General features: G+C 48.9%; 1 long non-coding RNA gene across 1 annotated transcript in view; it reads right to left on the minus strand.

Moving 5' to 3' along the window:
- Positions 1-3,817: 3,817 nt before the first annotated feature.
- The window catches only part of LOC147027595 (uncharacterized), a 114,132-nt gene continuing 101,211 nt past the window's right edge, over positions 3,818-16,738 (minus strand). Inside the window, exon 3 of the long non-coding RNA XR_015057125.1 lies at positions 3,818-6,384. This is a non-coding gene — a long non-coding RNA (uncharacterized LOC147027595). The remainder of the gene's footprint in view (positions 6,385-16,738) is intronic.

Raw genomic sequence — 16,738 nt, forward strand, 5'->3', positions numbered from 1 at the left:
TCTAATATCCAGATCCAGATCTTCACCAGAATTGAATCAATTCATCCATGTCACACACCCAACCTGTCCAGCAAGTTTCATCCAAATCCATCCATCCATTGGGACCATACTCTGTGCAAAGCGTTGGTGCTGCCTAAGCAGTCTCCTTGGCTATTGGGTACAATCCTAGAGAGGTCGCCACTCTGACACAGGATACCCGCAAGCGGGCACTCATTTTGCCAACCACAGAAAGATGACAGGCAGAGTCAACCCCACCTCATATTAATTCAACAGCCAAGTGGAATTTGAACTCAGGATCCTAGGATCCCAAGCCCACCACCTTATCCATTAAGCCAACATCAGGCAAATCCAAATCCATCCATCATTTTTTGAATTATCCTGCTCACAGACAGAGAACTAGACAAACAGACAGGCATGAAAACATAACTTCCGTCCACCTTTGGTGACAGAGGTAAAAATTATGGGCAAAACTGAAGAAATGCTGAGACGGCGAACCAAGTGCATGATATACTTCCTCAAGGCAGAAATTAATTCCTTCGGTAATAGTCCGACTCACCCACTTTTGAGATGACTGGAAGCACACTAATTAGATGATAATTAAGCAAATGAGCTTTTGCACTTTTTTGTGGATTGAGGTGACATTTGCAGTTTTCCATGAAAATGATGGCTGACCTTCTGACTAAACATCTTGTGAAAAAAGGGCAGGAATAGGTTGCTCCAGTCAGAAATTATTAATTTCTGAGATGCCCGTGCCTCGGTTTCATTATCGACAGAGTCAATCCAACGAAAAACTGCCATCCTGGTGTTTGCCAGCACGGGTGCTTCATCATGCTGGTACACACCAGAATGGCAGTTGTAATGATGTGGATATCAATGATCCCATGGTAGATTTTGTAAAAGTATGCTTTTGGCCCACCGGTACACCATCCCCATTTCGACTAATCAGCAGATTACATGAGATCGATGTAAATTAAATTCTGTTTAATAAAAGTGTATTATCAATTAATAGATAAATTACATGTAGGCCATACATTTAACCTAAGATAAATACCCAAAACGAGTGCACAACAAGATGTAGAGATGACACAAGGATGTTGCGGTCAAATGAACCCTTTCTGTGTTTGGACTGTAGATAGTGTCCTTGGTGGTGATGCTCGACAATTATCGATACTCAAATGATGGCTCCTGTTTATCTTTGAATTTAGTCACATTTATGTTATTATTAACCAAGTTACGAACCATGTGTCAACTGAACATGCAAGGCATCTCAGTCAGAAATTAGAACGGCACTCGGCAGAGCGCATGCCTCTGCCGGGCTGAACAGTTTTTTTTTTTTTTTTTTTTTGTATACCTTGGTCGAGGCTCGTATGAGAGCTAACACACAACTCACAGCAAGGAGGCATGAGACAAGAGGGGCGGGAGTGGAAGGGACAAAACAGTGGGGTACAGACACATTAGGTGAACTGTGGAAGGGAGAGAGATGGGGATGGGACGGGGAACATGGCGAAGAGAAGATGGACATTTCAGGGACTTTCAGGAAGGAAAGCAGGAGAAATGAAGGAAGTGGGCTTGGGTGGATTATCGGGGGTAGAAAAGATCGAGGATTTGGATGGGGGAAGATAGGTGGTGGTGAACAGCTGTTTTGAAAGCCTGGAGGGAAGAATGGGAAAGAATAGAGTGAGGAAGTTTATTCCAAAGGCGGGAAAAAAGAGGAATGAAAGAGTGAAGATGAGCAGTGATTCGTGATTTTGGTAGTTTTACCAGAAGGGGGTTGTTGGCGGACCTTGAGCGCCCTGTGGAAATGTGGTGGGGACAAATCGCAGAGAGAGCAGGGGGGGCAAGGCTGGAGAGGAGTCGGTAGAAGACAGAAAGACCACCGACCAACCTGCGTTGATTGAGTGAGAGGCCCAAAGACTCAGCTTCATTGCTGGAGATGCCGATGATCTTAAATGCCCTGGTTTCGACAGCGTGAAGCCGAGAAAGGTGGGAGGCAGGAGCACCAGCCCAGAGGGGAGAGCAGTACTCCATCAGGCTACGGACAAAAGCTTTGTAAGTGGTCAGGAGCTCAAGAGGGCCGAGGAAGGACTTAGCACGACGGAGGATTCCGTTTACGTTTTGTATCGTTTTGTATCCCACTGATTTACGTTTACGTTTTGTATCCCACTGATAGGCCGGATCTGGATTCGGACCTAAACCAAAATCGAATTGGCTTGTTCTCGTCACCAACTCAACTCATCCACCAAGTTTTGTCATAATCCATCTTCAACTTTTTGAAATGTCATGCGACATAAAGTTTTTGGCTCCATCGCTCAATGTTGAAGAATCCCTTGAAAAATTAAAAAAATTCTTCTTTCCGGATCCGGATGTTCATTAAAAATCTAATTGGCTCATCCTGTCCACTCCAACCTGTCCACCAAGTTTTGTCCGAACCCATCCGTAACTTACTGAGATATTGCACTATATATCGTTTTTGGCACTATCTCTCAATGGTGAACAAAATCATTGAAGAACATTCTCGTATCTGATTCTTCGTCAAAATCGAATCATGTCGCAGTCACACATCCAACCTGTCCACCAACTTGGGTCCACATCCATCCGAAACTTTTTGAGATATACTGCTCACAGATGGACAGACGGACAGACAACCAGACAGGTGTGAAAACATACTCTGCCCACCTTTAGTGACGGAGGTAACGATCTCAGGATATTTACTCTTATTTTCGTTCAAGGGTTGCCAAAATTTGGAGGTTTGGCAAATGATCCTGAAAGCTCACATACATAACGTTTTAAGATTAACAAAAAATAAGACGCTCCGCCCCCCCCCCCCCAAATGACAAACAGATGCTCTTACAGACAGCAGCTTCCAATCCTATATTCCGAGAAGATGATTTCCTGGTTGCAATTGTAAATACGAAATAGGAAGAAGAATTCTACGTCAGGTGACAGGTGAAGGGAAAAATGTCAGTGACATTTTCCAATCACAACTATAGGACATAATCACAAGCATGTGATCACACAATCACAATGTTCCTCTTGCCCCTTTGTAATACTGTACTTGTCTTCACCGGCTTCCTCGTCACCGTGCAGTCACCCACCCCATCTGGCCTGCTAGTTCTGGCTTTGGGTGATAAATGACTATTGACACGAGTAAAACAAAGGTATTATTATTAGATTACCCACAAAGACAGGCCTGTCTTCCCTACCTCACCCAACCCTGAAAAAGGCGGCCATCCTTTGAGAGGGACAATAAATTAGGGGTGAACTCAGCGCTCTATGCCTTGTTAATATGCACAGTACAAAGGAGATTACCTCTCGTAGTCTCCTGAAAGCATCTGTTTCTCACTCAATCACCATATATTATTATTGTCCCCTATTTTTGAGCGATTTTCTCTTTATTTCGCCTGCATCCTCACTTAGCTAAACAAAAGCATTGCCTCAAAAAGGTTGCATAGACCTACCCGAACGTGCAGAATGTCTCTGAAAAGCCTGAACGTTTTTGTAAATATGGCCAGAGGTAAACCAGTATGCTATCGATCTTTCACTAATCCATTTTGGACATTCATACCCAATGCTTTTGCGGAACATTCTATTAAAGCTTATAGACCGTTGCAAGGATCAACGGCAAACGTCCTGTTTGCTCGACAAGGCGATTATTTATATATTTTATGCCGAGCCGCCAATAAGAGCCCACATAGCTCCGCTTCACGTAACCTGATTTGACTTTTACACTCGAAGCCAAATGAGCAGAGTAAAGGACTCCACGGAGAAGGCCGTTACTCCGAGGAGTACAAATATGGATGACCGTAAGAACCCTATTGCAAAAGAACTGGCAATGCTGGATCTTGGCCAAGGTATTACACCTGTCTCAAACTCAGAGCGCATGTCTGCAGTGTCACCACTTTATTTGGTGATGGTGTGGGGGCTATCCAAGTGAGGGTGATCGAGGGATTTGCCGTTCAGGAAGGAGAAGTCGTCGATGAAGGTGTGGGACATGGGATGAAAATGGAAGGGAGGGATCAGATTTGGAAGGGAAGGGGGAGCGTAAAGGGAGCGCAATGTACCGTGTTAGATCTGGGGTTAACTACGTTTGACTTGGGACAATTTCACTGGGGAATTTCTCCAGAAAAAGGGTCATCCAGACAATTTTAACGAAATGCTTTTCCAGACTCAATTGATCTGGAAAATAGACCGATCCTACATGCCACTGTGCTTCAATGCCGGTGATGAGCGGGTAGTAAAAAAAGCAAAAACATGATTGTATGTTGCAAATTAAGATTTACAAACTCTTGATTCAAGAAAAGGCACAATAAATGACTGTTACATATAGCGCATCAGCTGTGGGAGGAATCCGATTCCATGTGCACAAATTAAAGCCAAACGTCACAATTGCATGACAAGATGTACACACGAAGGCAATGCTAAATAATTCCACATTTGAGATGTCCATTGCATTGAAGTCCCTCGCATCATGGCAGATGGAGTCTTGCCCGACTGTCTGGAAACACCAATCACCAAATGCAAAATGCTCACGCTGGGTAATAGGCCCAACTGTGTGTGTGAGAAGGAAAAGCGTGATAAAGTGAGACGTGTTGACGAAAAGAATTTCTGGCCATCGCTGCAACGTCTGGAATGCTTAGCTCTATCCTGATACAATAGGCAGACTGCTTGGCATATTACCGTGGTCACTCTGTGCAGAGCTCATTCGCTTCGATACGACCACGTTTCACCCACCGCGATCACGCGCATCACTATTGAAGCACCTGCTTGCAGATTCGATTTGAGAGATTGTGCATTGGCTCCTGCACAGAGGAGCCTGCACGTCTTGTTGTTGGGATGAGAGGAGGCCACGAGGACACATCCTCGATACAGACAACTTGCATAAACACAAGCAGCAATGTCGTCTCCGCATGGCCACAATATGCTGCACACCTTTTTGCGTACTTTTGCTGTTTGCCATAAAATGATAAAACAAAACAGACAGTTGCTTATGGAAAGAGACAGAAATTGATTTATGAGCAGGATGCCTTGTTTTTGACGTGCCATGCTAAAACTAAGAAGCCGGTAATTAAAGGTAAATAAAATGAATGCAATGTTTAATGTCATTTGACTTGCACACAAGCCACCACTGCATCAGTGTCACGCGAGGATCAGAGTCTTAACTCAGAATGTCATTTTGTCTGCATGATCTCAAGTGGTGTCTTCAAATCGTCAATTAATCTCCATCGGCACAAAATGCCTCGTCGCAAGAATTGGTCTCAGAACGTTCGATGAAAACACCCTTTACTTTTGATGAAAAAAAGAGAGGTGGTTCATGATCCCACTCGTGCAACATCAAGGGGAAAAGTGACAAGTTAACCTCAAAAGTATTATTTAATTTCGAAAACACATCTCAGAAATAATGAGCTCAGTGTGATTTGAATGCAATTTAAGCCAACATCATGAGGCAATTGCGGTTCTGGTTTGCAGGTGGGTCATAGGTGGCGAGTCCGCGAGGCCAAAGATATGCGTGACAGATGGGTGAATGAGAAGCAACAGCAAAGGAATAGAGTTTAAAAACCCAAATAAATGTGTCCACATATTTCGCAAGCAGCTGGCCGTGAGGCGCCGGAATGTCATAAACGTGATTTAATCACACATCACCGCAAAATATAAATCTCACTGTAATAACTAAGAGCGGCACACCAGCTGCCGGGAGGGTCCACAAATCCAGGCGGTAGCTAAGGCCGAGGTGAGTCCGCCAGCATCCATCAGTAGCTTGGCCTGCTGCACGTCATCATCGGACGCTAATGTGACATTACTTGCGGAAATAATAATAAAACATCATGATGTGGGGGACACGAGCGTTAGTGTTTGTGCATGGCAGGTGACATGGAATTAAAAGGTGAGGCAATGTGTGTGCGGGACACTGGTAGATATCGATTGTTCTTGACCGTAAGCTCACTAAGCAAGGTGGACTGTCCACTTTGATGGCGTTTTGACAAACGGATTATTGTATACATGATCGAGGCTCGTGGAAGAGCGATACTTGTGTCTTTACAATGTGGAATTTTCCGTATGGCAGATGAAAAAAAAAAATTGAGCTTCGAATTAAATCAAAATAAAACTTCCTTTTGCTAAACAATGAAGCATTACAGAATTCAGTTTCGACAGTTACAGGTAAGTGATGAATTGATAGTGGGGCATCCTGTGTAATGATCATGGCGTACATTACTGATTATTAAATAATGAAACACCGCACATCACTGAAATAAAGTTTTGATGTTAAGGTGTGACAGTTTAAGTTTACCATCGACTTGATATCCTTCACTCTTCTTCTTTCATGGTACAAACTGATAAAAACAACTTACCGGCACAATCCTGACAGAACCTCAGGAGGGCATTTAGCTGAATCAAGCAGAATGGGGTAGAGGAAGGCAAGGATGTGCAGGTTGAGGAGGACGATGGAGAAAAAGGCAGAAAGAATCAAGGAAAGGGAAATATGTGAGACGTACAATATTTTTGGAAGAAATAAAAGTTTTGAACCATTTTTACTCGTATAAAACACAACGGCTCAGGTACACATACATTCAGAGGTCAGGCCATGCCCTATCATGGAGCACAGAATTCAAAATAGGGTAGATGATGTTAACATCAACATATGATTATATATATATATATATATATATATATATCAAATACAAATACACACACACACACACACACACACAGACACACACACACACACACACACACACACACACACACACACACACACACACACACACACACACACACACACACACACACACACACACACACACACACACACGAGTACCTATCCTTGATGATGAGAAAAGCTAACAAAAGTATCCGTCCCCAGTAATGGGAAAAGTTTCAGTTAATCTATCAATTTAAACAACATTTCATGGACTTTTGCTTTGCACTCTTGGATTCAAACAGAGCCGAAGCTCTGAGCTATTTATACAACCCACCACAAAATGGTGGTCCAATACCATTTTGTGGTGGAGGTTGTATTTTACTAAAAAGTGGGCAAAATATCCTGGTTCTTCCTCCCCTACCCAATCCTCCCTATTTGCCTTCCTTCTCCCTCCTCTTTCCCTCCCCTATCTCCTCCCATGCCCCACTCCCTCCTGTACCCTCTCCCTCCCATACCCTCTCCCTCCACTCTCCCTCCCCTCTCCTCTTTCTCACTGAGCCCTCCCCTCTCCCTCCCCTACCCTCTCCCTCCCTGACCCTCCCCTCCCTCTCCCTCCCGTACACATTCCCCTCTCCCTCCCTGACCCTCCCTCCCCTCTCCCCTTCTCCTATCTCTTCGCCTCCGCGACCACTCCCCTCTCCCTCCCCTACCTCTCCTCTCCCCTCTCCTCTCCCTCCCGTGCACATCCCCTCTCCCTCCCCGACGCTCCCCTCTCTCTCCCATACACATCCCCTCTCCCTCCCTGACCCTCCCCCTCCTCTCCCCGACCCCTACCATACTCCTCTCCCTCCCCTCCTCTCTCCCTCCCTCCCCTTTCCCAACCTCTCTCCCTCCCCCTCCCCTACCTCTCTCCCTCCCCCTCCCCTACCTCTCTCCCTCCCCCTCTCCTTCTCCCTCTCCCTCCCTCCTCCCCTCTCCCTCGCCCCCGACTCCTCTCCCTCCCCCTCTCCCCCTACTCCTCTCCCTCCCCCTCTACCCCTACTCCTCTCCCTCCCCCTCTCCCCCTACTCCTCTCCCTCCCCCTCTCCCCCTACTCCTCTCCCTCACCGACCCCTTTTCCTCCCATCTCCCTCTCTCCCTCCCCTACCCCTCTCCCTCTCCCTCCCCTACCCCTCTCCCTCCCCTACCCTCTCTCCTCCCCCTACCCTCCCTCCCCTACCCCTCTCCCTCCCTCCTCTTCCCCCTACCCCTCCTATCTCTTCCCCTTCCCCTCCCTCCTCTCCCCTCCCCCTACCCCTCCCTCATCTCCCCTCCCCCATATCTCCTCCCCCATCTCCCCCTCCCTCCTCTCCCCCTCCCCTCCCTCTCCCTCCCTCCTCTCCCCTCCCCCCTACACTCCTCTCCCCTCCCCCTCCTCTCCCCTACCCCTCCCTCCTCTCCCCTCCCTCCCCTACACTCCTCTCCCCTCCCCTCCTCTCCCTACCCCTCCCTCCTCTCCCCTCCCCCTCCTCTCCCCTACCCCTCCCTCCTCTCCCCTCCCTCCTCTCCCCTCCCTCCCTCCCTCCCTCCTCTCCCTCCCTCCTCTCCCTCTCCCTCCCTCCCTCCTCTCCCCTCCCCTCTCCCTCCCTCCTCTCCTCCTCCCCTCCCCCTCTCCCCCTCCCTCCCTCCTCTCCCCCTCCCTCTCCCTCCCTCCTCTCCCTCTCCCTCCCTCCTCTCCCTCTCCCTCCCTCCTCTCCCCTCTCCCTCCCTCCTCTCCCCCTCCCTCCTCCTCTCTCCCCCTCCCTCCTCTCTCTCCCCCTCCCTCCTCTCCCCTCCCCCCTACACTCCCTCTCCCCTCCCCCTCTCTCCCCTACCCCTCCCTCCTCTCCCTCCCCCTACACTCCCTCTCCCCTCCCCCTCCTCTCCCCTACCCCTCCCTCCTCTCCCTCCCCCTTCCTCTCCCCTACCCCTCCCTCCTCTCCCCTTCCCCCTCCCTCTCTCCCCTCCCTCCTCTCCTCCCTCCCCTCTCCCTCCCTCCTCTCCCCCTCCCTCTCCCTCCCCTCCTCTCCTCCTCCCTCCCCTCCCTCCTCTCCCCCTCCCCCTCTCCCTCCCTCCTCTCCTCCTCCCCTCCCCCTCCCTCCTCTCCTCCCCTCCCTCCCCTCCCCCCTCCCCTCCTCTCCCCCTCCCCTCCCCCCTCCCTCCTCTCTCCCCCTCCCCTCCCCCCTCCCTCCTCTCCCCTCCCTCCCTCTCCTCTCCCCTCCCCTCCCTCCTCTCCCCCTCCCCTCTCCCCTCCCTCCTCTCCCCAACCCTCCCCTCTCCTCCCTCCCTCCTCTCCCCCTCCCTCTCCCCTCCCCTCCTCTCCCCCTCCCCTCTCCCTCCCTCCTCTCCCCCTCCCCTCTCCCCTCCCTCCCTCTCCCCTCTCCCCTCTCCCTCCCTCCTCTCCCTCTCTCCCTTCCCTCCTCTCCCTCTCCCTCCCTCCTCTCCTCCTCCCCCTCTCCCTCCCTCCTCTCTTCCCCTCCCCTCTCCCTTCCTCTCTCTCTCTCCCCTTCCTCTCCCCCTCCCCCTCTCCCTCCTCCTCTCCCCCTCCTCTCCCCCTCCCCCTTCCTCCCCTCCCCTCTCCTCCCCCTCTCTTCCTCTCCCCCTCCTCTCCCCCTCCTCTCCTCTCTCTCCCCCTCCTCTCCCCCCTCTCTCCTCCTCTCTTCCCCCTCCCTCCTCTCCCCCTCCCCTCCTCCCTCCCTCTCTCTCCCCCTCCTCTCCCCCCTCCTCTCCTCTCTCCTTCCCTCTCTCCCCCTCTCCCCCTCCCTTCTCCTCCCTCCTCTCCTTCTCCCCTCCTCTCTTCCCCCTCTCTCTCTCTCCCTCCTCTCCCCCTTCCTTCCTCCTCTCTCCCTCCTCTCTCCCTCTCCCTCTCCTCCTCTCTCTCTCTCCTCCCTCCCTCCTCTCTCCCCCTCCTCTCCCTCTCCCTCTCCCTCTCTCTCTCCCTCCTCTCTCCCCCTCCCCCTCCCTCCTCTCCCCCTCCTCTCCCCCTCCCTCTCTCCCCTCCTCTCCCCCTCCTCTCCCCCTCCCCCTCTCCCCTCTCCCCCTCCTCTCCCCCTCCCCTCCCTCCTCTCCTCTCCCCTCTCCTCCCTCCCCCTCCCCTCTCCCTCTCCCCCTCCCTCCTCCCCCCTCCCCCTCCCTCCTCCCCCTCCCCCTCCCTCCTCTCCCCTCCCTCTCTCCCCTCTCTCTCCCTCCCTCCTCTCCCCCCTCCCCCTCCCTCCTCCCTCCCTCCCCCTCCCTCCTCTCCCCCTCTCTCCCCTCCCCCTCCCTCCTCTCCCCCTCCCCCTCCCTCCTCTCCCCTCCCCCTCCCTCCTCTCCCCTCCTCCCTCCTCCCCTCTCCCTCCTCTCCCTCCCCCTCCCTCCTCTCCCCCTCCCTCCTCTCCCCCTCCCTCCTCTCCCCTACCCCTCCCTCCTCTTCCCTCCCTCCTACCCCTCTCCTCAACTCAGCTTCTTTATATTTTCATTCAAACAGCATCATTTCAATCACAAATTAATACTGCACTAATAATATAATAAAAAACAAGATTACAACACACTCGTGAGGTAAACGCACAGAACTGAATATGGATAGAATGTTCATCGCCATTTATAACCCACAGCGCGGTGTCCCTACCAGACGCCATCTTGGTTAGCACCGGATGCTGGAAGGTGATTCCCGTCATCCGTTTACGTGTAAATTAGAACGAGAAATCCTACCAGACGCCATCTTGATTAGCACCGGATGCTGGAAGGTGATTCCCGTCATCAGTTTACGTGTAAATTAGAACGAGAAACCCTACCAAACGCCATCTTGATTAGCACCGGATGCTGGAAGTTGATTCCCGTCATCCGTTTACGTGTAAATTAGAACGAGAAACGATCGCATTTTTTTTTTCACGTTTTGTGCGCTAGTTTTTCCACAGTAAGCTTATCAATGTAACAACAACACTCCTTTATCTTTTTTTTCTCACAATAAAGTTCGAGAACAAATATTCATTTGGGAGCGTCAATCACTCGGGCTACTTCAATAAAACTTTCAAACATCAAGTCTGCCCCAGTTATTGAACAATTAATTTTTTGTTGGTTATGATTGAAAAGATGCATTTACCTGTCGTTTATTTATTACGTACCACAATTGTGCGAACCAAAGCGATCAAATATAACCAACTTTGTGACGTGCCCGAATCGTTGGCAGAGCGAGCAGTGGAGAAGATGAACGTCTGCTGCCGGCACAGGGTGATTAATCAATGTGTGTGTGTGTGTTGTCCCTCAGATGGACGTCAACCTGGTTTCCCGTCAAACACTATCTAAAAAAATATATATATATATATATATATATATATATATATATATATATATATATATATATATATATATATATATATATATATATATATATATATTACATACATACACACTCGGTGTACAAAACATGAGGAACACCTTCCTAATATTGAGTTTGACCCCGTTTTGTCCTCAGAACAACCTTAATTCTTTGGGGCATGGTCTTCACAAGGTGTTGAAAGTGTTCCACAGGGATGTTGTCCCGTGTTGACTCCAATGCTTCCCACAGTTGTGTCAAGTTGGCTGGTAGTGGATCTCCACTCCGAAAAGCTCCTTCCATTTCCTCCCACAGATGCTCATTTGGATTGAGATCTGGTGACTGTGCAGGCCACTGCAGGAAGCTGAATTCACTGTCATGTTCGTGGAACCATTCCTGGACAATCCTGTCCTTGTGGCATGGGGCATTATCCTGCTGAAGAAATCCATTCGCAGATGGATACACTGCTACCATGAAGGGATGCACCTGATTGGCAATGATGTTCAGATATCCTGTGGCATTCAATTGTTGCTCCACTTTTCTAAAGGGGCCCAATGTGTGCCATGAAAACACACCCCACACCACCACCACCAACCTGCAATGTGGACACACGGCATGATGGATACATGTACTCGTGTGGTTTTGTCCATACCTTCGTCCTCACATAAGCATGAAATGGTAGGAACGGGATTCATCAGACCAGGCAATGTTTATCCAATCCTCCAGTGTCCAGTTGTTTTCATTCCTGAGCCCACTGTAACCACAGTCTTGTTTTTTTTTTGCTGAAAGAAGTGAAAATCTGTGGAGTCATTGGCTGCCATACCCCATTCATGTCAAGGTACAATGAGTTGTGCATTATTTTATGGGTCTTTCAGCACCAATGTTGTACTGGACTATCGGTTGACTAACTGTAGCCGTCTGGTGCTCTGCACAATATTAGTATCAGCCAACTTTGGCCTCTTTCATCAATGAGCCATTTTGAACCACCAGCCTGCTGTTGGTTGGATGTCCTTTGGGTGGTGGACCATTCTTGATACACACAGAAAACTGTTGACCAGCAGTGTTGCAGTTCTTTACACACTCAAACCGGTGCACCTGGCACCTTCTACCATACCCTGTTCAAAGGCACTTAAATATTTTGTCTTGCCCATTTCACCCTTTGAATGGTGCACATCCACAATCCATGTCTCAATCACCCCAAGGCTTAAAAAATCTTCTTTAACCTGTCTACTCCCCTTCAGCTACACTGATTGAAGTGGATTTTACAGGTGCAATTAATAAGGAATCAGAGCTTTCACATGGATTCACCTGATCAGTCTATTTCATGGAAAGAGCAGGTGTTCCCAATGTTTTGTCCACTGAGTGTGTGTCTACACACACACGCACGCACGCACGCACGCATGAATAAAAATAAAAAAGGAATTGATTGTATCTGTTTTCTGTTTTGACCATGTTAACTTCGTGGACAAATATTGGTGAAAATACTCCTATCCTATTGGATGACATTTATCAACCAATGAGCATTGAGCTGATTACTCTGTGTCTATAAAATATGTGTATTTTGTTACTACTTCATTCCATTCACGTTTTTCCCTGACGAGAGCAGACCGAAAAGGTTTGGCAGGTTTCTGTATTAAAAAAATATATATATTGTTGCGGCCACGGGTACCGAGTGTATTGTTACGGTTCTCGGAACCGTATGCATACAAACATACAGGTGCCCCGAAGTTAGTTATGCCATTAAGTATATGTGTAGATAGAACCCCTCCTTGTGTTTCGTGGGAAATCAAAGGGGAGCCTTGCGATTAAAAAAAAAATTAGATTAATGAATCATTTCTCCTCTTTTATTTGCTACTCTCGCATGGGCTGAACAAACGCTTGTTTGCCTACTCGCCCAACCGGCGACTCGCTGTCTGAGGCAAAATCCTCTTGCAGTAGTTCCTTTTTGGCGAGTCCGCACGTGTGGAGTGGGCGGGCTTCCCGGTAAGGCCGAAATCCCGACCAGAAAGGGCGGACCCATGGAAGCCCCGTCCAATCAAGGCGGACAGTGACGTCAGCTTCACCAAGGCCACTCCCCGCTGAGGGAGATCGATAAATTATGACACGATCCTCAGGGTGGGGCTGAGAGAGTCGGAGGGTTCGTTGGTTGAGTGCTGAGAGGTAAGCGAGTGAGCTGGAAAGTGAGTCATCTGGTGAGCTGGAAAGTGAGTCGTCTTGGGAGTGAGCTGTAAACCCTGATCCCCGCCTCGGACTCCGCTCTACTCGACCCGGGCTCTTTCGCAGACACGGTCTCCACGCGAGCGGCCGTGGACCGAGCCGCACGACCATTGACAGGTGCCGCACCACGGAGCACCCCTTCCCTCCAACGTTCACGTACCTGAAAGAACTGCGATCTCAGCTCACCTCCCTCTCTGGCTGCGGGGGTCCTTTGCAAACATCTGGGTTTCTTTTCGTCTGAGTGTGCGTCTGAGTGTGTGGCGCCGTCTTTAAGTAGAATTGCATCAGTGTTTTTATTTGATCATTGTAAATCTTGCCTGTTTTATTCCCGCGTAAGTCTGCTCTGTGTCTTATTTTATGAGTTGCTGTAAATTGTCGCACTTTGCTTCTTTTCTTCCCCTGCATAACATCCCCAATCAACCTGTTTCCTGTGCCACATATTTTTTCCTCGCTTTATTGTAAATAAATGATTGTAGAAATATTCCCAGTTCGTTTTTGTCTTTTCCATCATTGGTCCAGCATGGTTTGGATCTGAGTTTTAGCCGGGTCTTTATTCCCGATATTCTGTTCATTCTAGCCGGTACGTCCTTGGTAGTTCCGCTCGGCTGCATCCGATCCGGAAATGTGGTTGGTAGTTGGTTGAGTGATCTGGATCGGGCAAGGCATACCGAGAGGGGGGTTCCCCGGTAGACGACACCATGTGGTTAATTAGGTAAATTGGTCACAGACAGAACGACCCTACACTACGCGGTGGAGGTATAGGCGTCCACGGTTAAGCGACCCGCCGCGTCACGGAATTGTCCGTGAGCGACGGCCTACAATTCCGGGAGTCTGGTGGGAGATGACGTAACTTCCCCCACATAGCGGTCGCTCTCGCCACCAGACCCCGGCCCGCAACAGTATTATAAGGGGGGTTAATTCTCGTTTCTCCACAGAAGAACCAGATCCGGGGCCACTGCTCACAATTAACTTTGTGATATGGTGGGTTGCTTTCCAACCACGAACACCAATCAGTTAATCATGAGTTCCAGTGTCCACCGTCGAATTTGCCCTTTAATTAGAGGTCACGTGGCCTCCTGACCGGGAAACACGCCCTCAGCGATGCAACAATCTTATCTTGATAAGATCTTAAGTCATGCGGCCAAGCATTTACCACTGATGAACGCCAACTATGACAGGTTAATTAGTTTGGGAACGACCTCCCAGTCTATCTAGGTTCGGACAATGCTGGATCAATGGAAGGAAATGACAAGCACGGACAGGTTGAAACATCAACAAGGAATTTATTACAAAGAAAAATAAATAAACTGAAAAACTTTTTATTTCCTTGTGGTGTAAATGGATGAATTCAAATCAATCTAATGTTCAATCAACAAAATGATCTCAAACAAAGAATTCAACAAGCATTTATAGAAAAATAGAAAAATAGACAAAGAGCAGATGCTTATCACGATGCCTTACTTAACAATTAAACACGGGACATGGGTACCCAGCAGATCATTCAGGGGGGAAATAAATCTGGTGTCGGCTTACCAAGGCAGAAGTCGTCATGCGTCTACTAAGCATAAATGAAAATGTGTGAGCATGCCTTAGTCCGCTGCCAGCGACCTGCCTCACCATCCACCCACCCGCAAGCAGGCTCGAACACCAATCAATGTCATGTCGTCACCCCCAAGAACCAGGGACACTACAAATCAGGTACGCCAAAAGCCAGGAACCGAGCAGAACCAGCAGGAATGGTCCAACTGTCATTAACCGTCAGTGGCTACCAGGAGCTGTAACCAACAGTCAGGAGCTATCAGGAACTTTAACCAATGGTTAGGAGCTGTAAAGAACTGTAACCAATGGTCAGGAGCTGTAACCAATGGTTAGGAGCTATGAGGAGCTGTAACCAATTGTTACGAGCTATCAGGAGCTGTAACCAATGGTTAGGAGCTATCAGGAGCTGTAACCAATTGTTATGAGCTATCAGGAGCTGTGTAACCAATAGTCAGGAACTATCAGAAGCTGTAACCAATGGTCAGGAACGATCAGGAGCTGTAACCAATGGTCAGGAACGATCAGGAGCTGTAACCAATGGTTAGAAGCTGTAAGGAACTGTAACCAAAGATCAGGAGCTATCAGGAGCTGTAACCAATGGTTAGGAGCTGTAAGGAACTATAACCAATGGTCAAGAGCTACCAGAAGCTGTAACCAACAGTCAGGAACTATCAGGAGCTGTGACCAATGGTTAGGAGATGTAAGGAACTATAACCAATGGTCAGGAGCTACCAGAAGCTGCAACCAACAGTCAGGAGCTATCAGGAGCTGTAACCAATGGTTAGGAGCTGTAAGGAACTATAACCAATGGTCAGGAGCTACCAGAAGCTGCAACCAACAGTCAGGAGCTATCAGGAGCTGTGACCAATAGTCAGGAACTATCAGAAACGATCAGGAGCGATAAGGAACTGTCAGGAGCTATCAAGAACCGTCAGGAGCTATCACCAACCATCAGGAAGGCGGTCGTCCTGTCCTTTTAATAGGCGGCCAGTGTGGGCAGGACCTCAAGCAGACTTCAGCCAAATCCGGCTTGTCTATTGGCGCATCACTGCACGTGACCTCCAATTCTCTTCTCATCATCGAGCGAGATGGAACTCCCAATTAACACAGGCCTGGCTTATGACGCCATGTTTGGGGCACTGGATGAATGCTAGAAAGCAGCCATTTGCCGGAACAACCGAGCGAAAACGTGACGCGTTCACACAATGTCAATGGGTAATTGTCATCTCTCTGTTCAGCCCGACACGAACAAGAGCCAGTTAGCATCCATCGAGCTACTGAACGGGGTGTCGATCTCGATGGAAGAAGGTGGATGTCAAACGTCGATGAAAGAGAGGTGGGTGTCGACAGTCAGTGGAAAAAGGGTGGTCCTGAGGTAAACCATCCACAGCCGTGTTTGACCGTCAGAATAAACTGTCCAGAAAAAAAACTTGTGGTGTGTTTAATCAAATGTCCTGTAAGTCTAAAGTGAAAATGATTACCAAAATAAGATGTGTAAATAAATCGTTTATTTCCAAGCCAACGCGTGTTGATGGAAAGGGAATAGAACGAGTCTCCATTGGGCGAACGGCTATCTCTGGCGTGCATGAACGGTGAATATCACTCATGCGGAAATGAAAACAAGCAGAAAATGATACATCATGAACGTGTCGTAAACAGGAAAAGGTTATCCCACAAGAAACACAGGGAATCTGTTCTCTACCCTTTTCCAACGCATCAAAGAGCCAGAATCCCACCAGACAAGGGGATGGGTCTATTCCATCCATCCATTGGGACCATACTCTGTGCAGAGCGTTGGGGCTGCCCAAGCAGTCTCCTTGGCTATTGGGCACAATCCTGGATGGGTCGCCACTCCGACACTGGAGAGCAGCATGCTGGCACTCATTTTTGCCGACCTCGGAAGGATGAGAGGCCGAGTTAACCCCACCTGGTATTAATTCAACAGCTAAGCGGGATTTGAACTCAGAAACTGAGAATCCAAAGCCTGCCACCCCAACCATTAAGCCAACACCAGGCATATGGGTCTATTGTGA

Source organism: Eptatretus burgeri, chromosome 4 (genome assembly GCF_056783735.1).
Source record: "Eptatretus burgeri isolate ZD-2024b chromosome 4, Ebu_testis_v1, whole genome shotgun sequence".
NCBI classification, from domain to species: Eukaryota; Metazoa; Chordata; class Myxini; order Myxiniformes; family Myxinidae; genus Eptatretus; species Eptatretus burgeri.